Genomic DNA, 10,470 nt, shown 5'->3' with positions numbered 1-10,470 from the left:
AGATTATTATTATTAATAATAATAAATTATTAATATTACTATTACAATTAATATTTTTATTATTATTACTATCGTAATTATTATTATTATTATATCAAATTATTAAATTAATATTTTTATTTTAAGATATATTAATATAAAATAAAATTGTTAATATTACTATTATAATTAATCTATGGGTAATAATATGTATATAATGTTAAATTTTACCTAAAATATATATATATATATATTTTGATAATTTACCTATAGATCAGTATTAGTAGGTAATAATCCTTATATAATTGTGATTTTACTCATGAATAAAGATTAATAAATAATATACACATGTAATATCAATGGATAAAGATTCATAAATAATGTTGGTATGTAATGCTAATTTACGTTTGTATATAATAATTTATTTGTAGATAATTTTGAAATTTCTTATAATAAAGTAAGAGACTTTTAAGATAAATATTTTAAATTGGGGTATATAAAATATTTATAAGTCGTATATGTCACAAAGATTAAAAAAACAACATACAAATCATATTGTTTCATCTATACATTACTAGAAAATCATAGAATAGAAAGCAATTTTTAGAGACCAAAATAATTAGTTACAATAAGAACTAAAATAAAGACTATTTTAAAAACTAAAAAGAAATTAGTTTCTACATTATTTTATATTATTGTTAAATAGTTTTTAAATTGGTATCTAATTAGCAACTAAGGTTTTAACTACCAATTATTTAGTTTCTAAATTTGGTAGCAAAAACATTGGTTGCTAATTAGATACCAATTTAAAAACTATTTAACAATAATAGAAAATAATAGAAACTAATTTAAAAACCAATTTTTTTTTTTAATTTCTAGAATGGTTTCTAACTTAGTTACTATTGCAACTAATTATTTTGGTTTCTATAAATTGATTTTTATTTCATGATTTTCTTTTAATGATAATACTATTGGATTATATAATCTCTACGTACTTTTGAGATTCTTCTATCCAAAAACATCAAATCTATTTTTTATTTTTTAACTGGTTTATCTGTAATGTATTTTAGAGTTACATAATCTAAAAACTTAACATACAATTCAATTTGGAATCTCCCCAACAAGATCATAAACACAAAAACTATGAAATGCAATGACAAAAACTTGTCTTAAAGGAAGATGATAAAGGAAAACAATGATACAATCCTCTTGCGATAACTAGAGACGATAAAGGAATGATTTGCCAGTAAAGAGGTGCAGCGAGGAATGAAAATATGTTAAGTTTTTATATGTATAAAAGGGTATTTTTGATATTTTCGACAACTCATAGTGAGATAGTTAGAAAGCATGGAGTATAGGAAGCAAAATCCCAGCTTATGTTATGAAAAAAGTAGGCTTCTTAACACAAGGCCCAAAACCATTGATCAACTCATCTATATATATTTATTTATTTTGTTAAAGAAAATAACATAAATAACCAATAAGTAATATTATTAATATATATTTATCCTCTTTTTAAAATTAAATGTTCCTAAAATAATATATATATATATATATATATTGATAAATTAGCTTCTCTAAACTTGATATTTTAAATTATAAAGAAAATTATTTTATTTTTTATTTTATATCTAGAAATATTTATAAAGAAATTTATAAAAAAGGAACCCAATTTTAACTAGGAAAACACCATAAAGATCCATTTTAATAACCAAAATCCGTGATTGTTTTAAAAATGAGATTGAAAAGACCATAACTTGAAATTTCATGATCTATATATCGTATTGGTTTTTAAAACATCATAAGCATAAGACTAAAAGTATATAACTCCTCGAGAGGAATGGATCTAGTGAGAATTTACATTGATACGCTTATTAAACAGAGATTGCTGCTGCCAACAATAATTGAATACCATGCATGAATTTTAACTTTTTTACTGACGAGTGTTCAACCAACTCCTTCACTAAAATTTTCAATAAAAAGACTAATATAAATAAAGCTAACCAGTTTTTTTAATAAAAAAACTATATAAATAATAGAATACTGGATTTTCTAACTCGTATAAAAAAAAGATATATATAATTAAGATATCCATATATGTTCTATTTAATCTCTTACACTTTTGGATTTATTAGTATGTCTTTTCTAAAAAAAAATGGAACTATTAAAGCAACACATGGTTAAGAAGAAAAGCTTATGCTTCTCTAAGGTATTGTTATAGACATGCCAATTGGAGAACATTCAAAATAGTCAATAACAAGTGTGCTTTAACCTAATTTGTGATCTTTTTATCTGTGAGATTTTACCTAGTATATATGGAGTCAGTCTTAACCCTGCGTCTACCGTTATGATTTTCTCTTTAATGTCTGATTAATGCTAATTAATCCAAATCCCCGTTCTATGCTATTATTCATTTACATCGGCCTCCTACACTTTGGTAGTGCTCTTTGATTGTTATACAAATAAAAAAGAAGAGCATAGGGAATCATCTCTTTATTCTTTACTGTCAAGAAAAAAGATGGTGGACTAACTAATATTTTGATCAGTTAATGAAAAAGCTCAATGCAAAAAAAATGCACGTTGGGTTTTGAAAACAATTGAAATCATTGAGATAATAATGAGTTTTAGCTGTTTTACCGAGAAGGTCTACGGTTCGAGTCCGTATAGCCCTAATATTCCTACAGATACTAATAATATTCAGAATATTTAGGATCAAATCTATATCATTACTAAGACTATTCCTAAAAAATAAAAATAATTTTTAAATTTATATCCGAACATATATATTCATATTGGATAGAATAATCTTAATATTAGTATATTAATGACCAAGGATTGGCCCAAAGCTCATAACCCAACAGGTATGTTTGAGAAGTCAAAAGTGTTGTGTTAGTGACTTGATCCTCATCTCGTTCAGTTGTAATTTACTTGGCTTTTCAGTCTCTAATTGACAATAAAAACCAGGAATTATAAAATCCTTCATCCGCGATACATATCGTTTTGTCAATCGTTTTGTGGTTCGAATCCTAACTTGATACATTTTTGTGAATAGTTTTGTAGTTCTAATCCTAACTTGAAATGGGTGAATCGAATGTGAATCGTGTCATTCGGGATTCAGTTCCGTCATGGACGATTTGTGAGAAGAAAAAAAAGTGAAAAATCATAAAGAAACAGGGTGGAGAAGAAACTCAGTGAAGAGGAAATTCAGTGTAGAAGATGAAGTTCAACAGAAAAGACAAAATGCAAAGAAGATGAACAATGAAAAAGACAAACATCAGAGAATAGTAACATAGAAGACAAACAGTAAAAAGAGAGTAGGAGAAGATGAATATTGAGAGAGAGACTCGTGAATAACTTATTCATTTTTTTCCACCTAAGAGTTTTAATCTTATTAACTTGTTTTAATGATACCAACTTACGTAACAATAATATTTTTTATCTTTTTTTTATAAAACATTAATACGATCTAATTGAAAAAAAAAATTATTTAAACTAATATATAAGTGTTATTATATTTCTTATTTTTTATGTATAAAATTAGTTATTATTTAATAATTTTTATTTTATTTCTATTGTAGAAGTTTCACAATATTATTTAAATTACTATATATTTATTCTTATATTTTTTATTTTTATATAAAATTATTTGTTATTAAGGATTATTTTTCTTTAATTTTTTTGAAAAGAAAATAAGTTTTGAATTAATATAAAAAAATTATTATATTCTTTATTTTAATTTTTCATAAAAATAATGATTGTTTAAAATTTTTGTTTATTAATATCTTTTGGATTATTAAAGTAATGTATCTTAGGATTCATAATAAGATTTATTCATAAAACATTAAAATAATTTATTATTTGAATCTCTTCAATAACCATTGTGGAGAGATTTGAGAATGGTGTGCAAGAGAGAAAATCAATTTAGTTGGTTTGAAAAATTTTGTTTGTAAAAACTTTGAACTAAGGTTATGAGGAGAAAGATGAGTAGGTGAAGAAAGTAGTTGAATGGTGGGTAAATCTTGGATTTGGAGGCTAATTTGGAGAAGAAAATTATTTAAGTGAGTGAAGAATTTGTTGCACAATCTCTACTTAAATCTGGAAAAATAATGAAGAGGATAAATGAGTTTGGAAGGAGTTTAAGTAGTAGTTATGCCGTCAAATCAACATGTTTTAGCTTATATAAAATAAATAAATAAAAGTGTTTAGATAGGCTCAATTCCCTATTTAGCACCATTTACACTTTTATTTCCCCATCTAGCACCCTTTTGTTTTTATTTTCCTATTTAGCACCATTTTATTTTTATTTCTCTATCTAGCACCTTTTTATTTTTTATTTCCCTATCTAGCACCATTTTAAAAATAAATAAATAATAATTTTTTTTATAATTTTAATTTTAAATGCATTAAAAAATAAATATTTGTAATGTTTAAAATAATCAGAAATATAATTAATAAATAAAGAAATGAGTTTTTACAAAATAAAAATAAGTAAGTAATAAATTAAAAATGTTTAGTTTAAACTTTTTCATTTTATGATCAACATATATAAATAAATATATTAAAAAGTTTAGTTTAAAAATAAATGATCATCTTTCATTTAGAAAAATATTAAAAATTTAGAAAACATTAAATGAATGATCATCTTTCATTTATATATTAAAAACTTTAAATATATAAAAAAAGTATATTAAAAATGTTTAGTTTAAAAATGAATTATCAACTTTCATTTATTTTTCTTCAATGGTACATTGAATGAAACATAATTAATGACGAGAAGTGCACAATCCAGTAATATTGGGACAAGTTCTTTTTGTGTGTCCTAGTCTTTGACAATATGAAAAAAAAAATTGTTCGATCATGTTGTTCTCTTATGTCAATATCAGTCCTTATTTGACTTGACTTAGTCTTCCCCTTTGAGGTTATTTTCATGTCGGAACTTGAGTCTAGTATTTGACCAGTGTATGCAAGCCAATACTCTTCATTTATGAGTTCCATCAAATAGTCTTTCGTAACATGAAAGACCTGTTGCAATGTTACTGTTTTTATTTTCTATATTTATTTATTTTTACATTTTTTCTTCTTCTCATTTTTAAGCATTAAGTGTAGCAATTGCATTAGCTTTTTTTTAGGATTTTGCATTTAGGGTAGACACTTCAATATTATTTTTGTGTCCAATATTAATTAATACTAATTGACTTTGATTTTTTATAATTATGTCATGTATTTTTACTTGAAATTAACATGATTACATCATCAATAATAATAAAAATAAATACTAAATTATGTTTATAGATTCAACTTTTATGTTGTTGTAGAGTTTAATTTTTTATTTTCTTCATTATTAAAAAAAAGTTTAAACTAAACATTTTTAATTTATTACTTATTTATTTTTATTTTGTAAAAACTTGTTTTTTTTATTCATTAATTATATTTATGACTATTTTAAACATTAAAAATATTTATTTTTTAATGCATTCAAAATTAAAATTATCAAAAAAATAATAATTTATTATTTATTTATTTATTTTTGAAATGGTGTTAGATAGAGAAATAAAAAATAAAAGGGTGCTAGATAGGAAAATAAAAACAAAAGAATACTAAATAGGGAAATAAAAACAAAATGGTACTAGACGAGGAAATAAAAGTGAAAATAATGTTAGATAGAGAAATGAGAAACAGATATTGATTACCCATTTGAATTAATCTTTGGAAAAGGAAGGTGATAATGCATTATAATGAAATCAAGTGCTCTTTATGTGATATGAAACTTGAATATCTCAAACATGTCTTGTTTTCTTCTTTTAAAACTTACTTTGTGTGCCAATTATGTTATATACGCATGGGCCATTAAACATTATAAGACCACAGGCCAAATTCTTCCGGCAACATATCAATTCTAACATGGACCTAACCTAACATGTTATTGAAAATAACAAAAATATTCATTTAAAGTGATGAAAGCAACCTTAAATAAAATGAGGGTGTAAATAAAAATTACTTCCACAACCTTTTATTTGAAAATATTTCGGATTTAGATATCCGAAACACATTTTTAAATTCTAACTTTTTTTATCCAAAATGTATTTTTAATTTTGTGTTTTGGGCTTTTTTATTGAAATTTATTTTTTTTATTTTAATTATATTTACTATTTCCTATTTTTAAATCCAAAATAAGAGTAATTTTGAAAATTTATAAAAATAATAGGGTGTTGGTTAAAATTATATGTTGCAGGAAGAAATTGCCCATTTCTAAACATTTACTTTCTTAAGAGACATCTTTGCTAGAGGGAAGAATATAGAATTATGTTGTATGCAATCTTATAGAGAATGCTTAAATATGTTTTTAAGGGAAGGAATTTGAATTTAACATTATTTTCAATATAAAATTCCTATGTTGGTTTTCACAGAAAAAAAAAAAAAGAGTAGGGATCCACTAAAGAAAAAATAGAAGCAAATTTCTGAAGAAAAAAAAAAGAAAAAACCAAATACAGGAGTAGTTTATACTTGTATTTCTACAACCAAAAGTCAATAAGGTTATAATCTCATTTTTTACTGTGAGTACATATAATCTCATTAAATGAGATTAAAAAATATTTTATATTCATTTACATTTGAAACAAATATCAAAATGATATTTTTTATATTTGATACTAGAATAAACATTTCTATTTAATTTTATTAGTATGGACTATGTTGGTTGGAGACTGATATTTTAAATAAATTCAACTTTGACAACAAATGAAAAAAAATGACTGAAAGATAAGATTAAAAAGAGTAATTATTAAGCATTTAATATAAATTAATCATTAAAAAGTCATTTAATACTTTATATATATATATATATATATATATATATGTGTGTATTGTCTCTCAGCATTAGTTATATTTTCAAACGAATAATTAGAAATTATTATTTTAGTACAAAAATCATTTAAGTTTGGAGAAGTTTTCTTTTAAATCCTAATCAATATTCTTTAAAAAAAAGTCAGTTATCTGACAACATTTCTGAACATTTTTAGTGGGTGCCTGTTAACCTAATTAGAGCAAGTATGTTAGTACATATTTGAATCACACACTATTTTTTTTAGGTAAAATGAAATTTTAATACACCCCTTAAAAAAAAGATAAATTACATTTATAGGATAAATAGCAAATTCAATTTCACCTTCTAAGGATCGCAACTGGATGAATAATTATGGCCACTCTTTATGTTGTTCATCAATCACAAAGTTTAATAGTTTATGGATTCCAATTTGTCACTGTATACTCTGTATAATAAACCGTATCAAGCAGGAGATGACATTTTTTCTTTCTGTAACATTTTCTAAATATTTTTTTAAAAAAGTTGGTTTTGTTCTCTTTGTTATAAATAATATATTATAAATTTATAATAGTTATGTTTTTATTAAAAAATTAATATATAATGTAAATTTATAAATATTATTATAAATTTTACTATTATTTCTATTCACATATATTAAAACGAAAACATCAATTTCAAAAATTTGATAATCTTATATTCTTGTAACAATAAATTAAATCTTAAGAATTTTAAAGAGAAAATCTGATTTTGTTACTTCCTTATCAAACATCTCTTTCCTTGGTGCTTGAGTTATATAATTAGGTTTCATCTTCTAATAAAAAATCAATTACAGTGGTTCAATTTGCTTAGGCAATCAATTACAGTGGTTGCACAATTTAATTAGTTCAAAAACTCGTTCTTAAGTGACATTTTGTTTCTTAAGCAACATTTTGTCGTTTGAACATAATACTTTATAGGAGAGATATTTTTCTTCACCTTTCTCTGAAGTTCAAAACTTTCCTTAAAATCATAATACTTATCATTTAAATAATAATCATTTAGATGTCGTTTGAGTAATTGAACACCACTTAAGAGATTTTTGCACCATATATTAGAGATACCACTAATTAACATTTGATCACGAAAATGTCTTTAGAAGATAGTGCAAATTATGAGTGTTTTTTTATATCATTTAATAGGGTGAAATTGGTTTATTCATGACTTCCGTGGAGAAGGATTGAAAGTCGTATTGTTCCATTAAGATTTGATCTTTGTCATCTAGAGTGTGATGATTTGGAGCTCTTCATTTAACTAGTTAGGATATTTTTATGCTTTGGATGTGTCTTCCATACATTATCTTAATTCCTTATTCTCCCATTGCAATTCTTCCACGCTTTGTTAGTTTTTGTCAACACTTTACTGAACAAATAATTCATAATCTTCATGGTTTAATGTAATTTAGAAGAATCTCCTTTGTTATCCTTCTTGGATGTTGCGCTAGATTCCCTCATATTTTTTAAAAAATTCTTATAAATTCTCTCACCACATATTGCAAACAACTTAAGTAAATAATACAATTTTATATGTTAACCAATTATATATAACTTAATCCGTTATTAAATAGTTTGACCAATTCTCTCAACTTTCTAAATCAATATATCATTTAACCTTAATATAAGTCAACAGTACATTAAAATATAATAATTAATCTATTAGAGTTAGACAATAACAAGTTAGCCGGTGATAATTCGAATTGAAATATACTGCAATGTCGCTAATTTATTTCATGTATGCTTAGTTGATAAACTAGTTAATTTTTTTTTATAAATTTGAAACTTAGTTGTAAAGCCCAAAATTTATAAGTAAATTGAATTGAAAGTGTTTGAAAAAATTTAAACAATAAACATAAAATTAAATACTTAATTATATATATATATATATTACATTTAACATTTTGAATTTATTTATAATAATTTATCAAATTTTATTGAAATGGAGGAATCAAATTTGCGTAGTAACGAGTTTATAAAACCAAGGTACGTTGTTTAATCAATTAAGTTGGATTTGGTGATCACTATTCTGTCCTTTTAAAGAAAGAGAAATTTATATTATAAGAAGATGAAGCTTTGATTATTTTAAATGATAAAGGTGAATATTTAAGTGATTAGAGATATGAAAATATATATAGTTTATTATGATAGTTTTGAGGAGTAAACATGTGATGGATAGTCCAATCCATAATATAAACAAACTAGGATTTTTAAATTTAATTTAATCGTATGTTAAGTTAATGATACTTTTATTTATTTTAAAACAAATTTAAATCTAGAAATTAAAAAAAAAAAATTTAAAATTAAATTACTATCAATAAACATTAATTTTAATTTTTATATATACTAATTTAATATATATATATATATATATAAATTATAATATATACCTCAACACACCACAACGTTATGTATTAATTGTTTCCATGTCTGGTGCGAGCTGAATGATACCCATGATATTTATAAGAAAAAAAAACTAAAATAACTCATGAAACAATAAGTTTCAAGCTAAGCCCGTATTTTTTTTGTCAGAATAAATTTAAATTAAGCCCGTATAATCATGCATCAGTTAAAATTTATTTTTATATGTATATATATATATTAATTTACAATATTGTACTATGTAATTAACTAACCATTTAATATTTTTTAAGTATTAAAAATATAATGATTTTAAAATTTAACGAGATCTATGTGTAATATAAAAATTAATGACAGTGTAATATTTTAAAATAGATAGATATTTTAATAGAATGTTGAAAACAAAAGGTTTAAGTATTATTTGAAAAAATTATCATTTACTCTATTTTGTATTCTGGAATGATAAAATATTTTCAAAAGAATATGTTGCACCTTTATTTTTTATTTTATTTCATTACATAGCTTTCCAAAATTATATTATTCTTCTTCTTCTTCTTCTTTTTATTTATTTTCATTCTTGATTATCCACTCCAGTGCAAAATGTGATGCACGTTCATAGATTTCTATAGAAAAAAAAATATGACTTTGTCTTTTCATATTATACATATTAATAGCATTACAACCAATCATTTGACACCAACAGTTTGTTTAATGGTTCGTATGATCATATGTAATGACAAATGCAATTAATAATATAAAATATATAAATAAATACAATAAGTGCTGTTTTACAAACTGTTATATGAATTAATAAATAACACTTATATTTCACCTTTAAGATATGACATTAGTCATAAAAAAAATCATCTTTTTTTCAGGGCAAAGTATATTCGTTTATAGAGCTTAATAAAGAGAGTTTTTGGTTGTTTTTCTGTAAGATGTTAAAGGAAAACAGGATCTATTATTCCATTTAAGATCCTTGTCGTGTTTCTCTAGCTCACGCTAAAGATTCCCAAAAAACCTTCACTTCACTGTCAACAGAAAGAACATGGGGGTGGTAATAACCATATATAACTTATGTGGTCCAAGTTGTTACCTATGTTCCTATTATTAGTTAAGACTTCACAAATATTTTACAGTAAATCATTAAGTATACTATTATTATTTATTTTAAAAATATATGAAAATAGTTTATGTATATTTGAAACTTTATCTCCCCATCGAAAACAAATATGTCAAAATTAGTATAAAACTTAAGTTTTATAAATAAATATATGA

The sequence above is a fragment of the Phaseolus vulgaris genome, chromosome 2, assembly GCF_051622355.1.
Source record: "Phaseolus vulgaris cultivar YP4 chromosome 2, ASM5162235v1, whole genome shotgun sequence".
Taxonomy (NCBI): Eukaryota; Viridiplantae; Streptophyta; class Magnoliopsida; order Fabales; family Fabaceae; genus Phaseolus; species Phaseolus vulgaris.
This window is presented reverse-complemented; position numbering follows the sequence as displayed.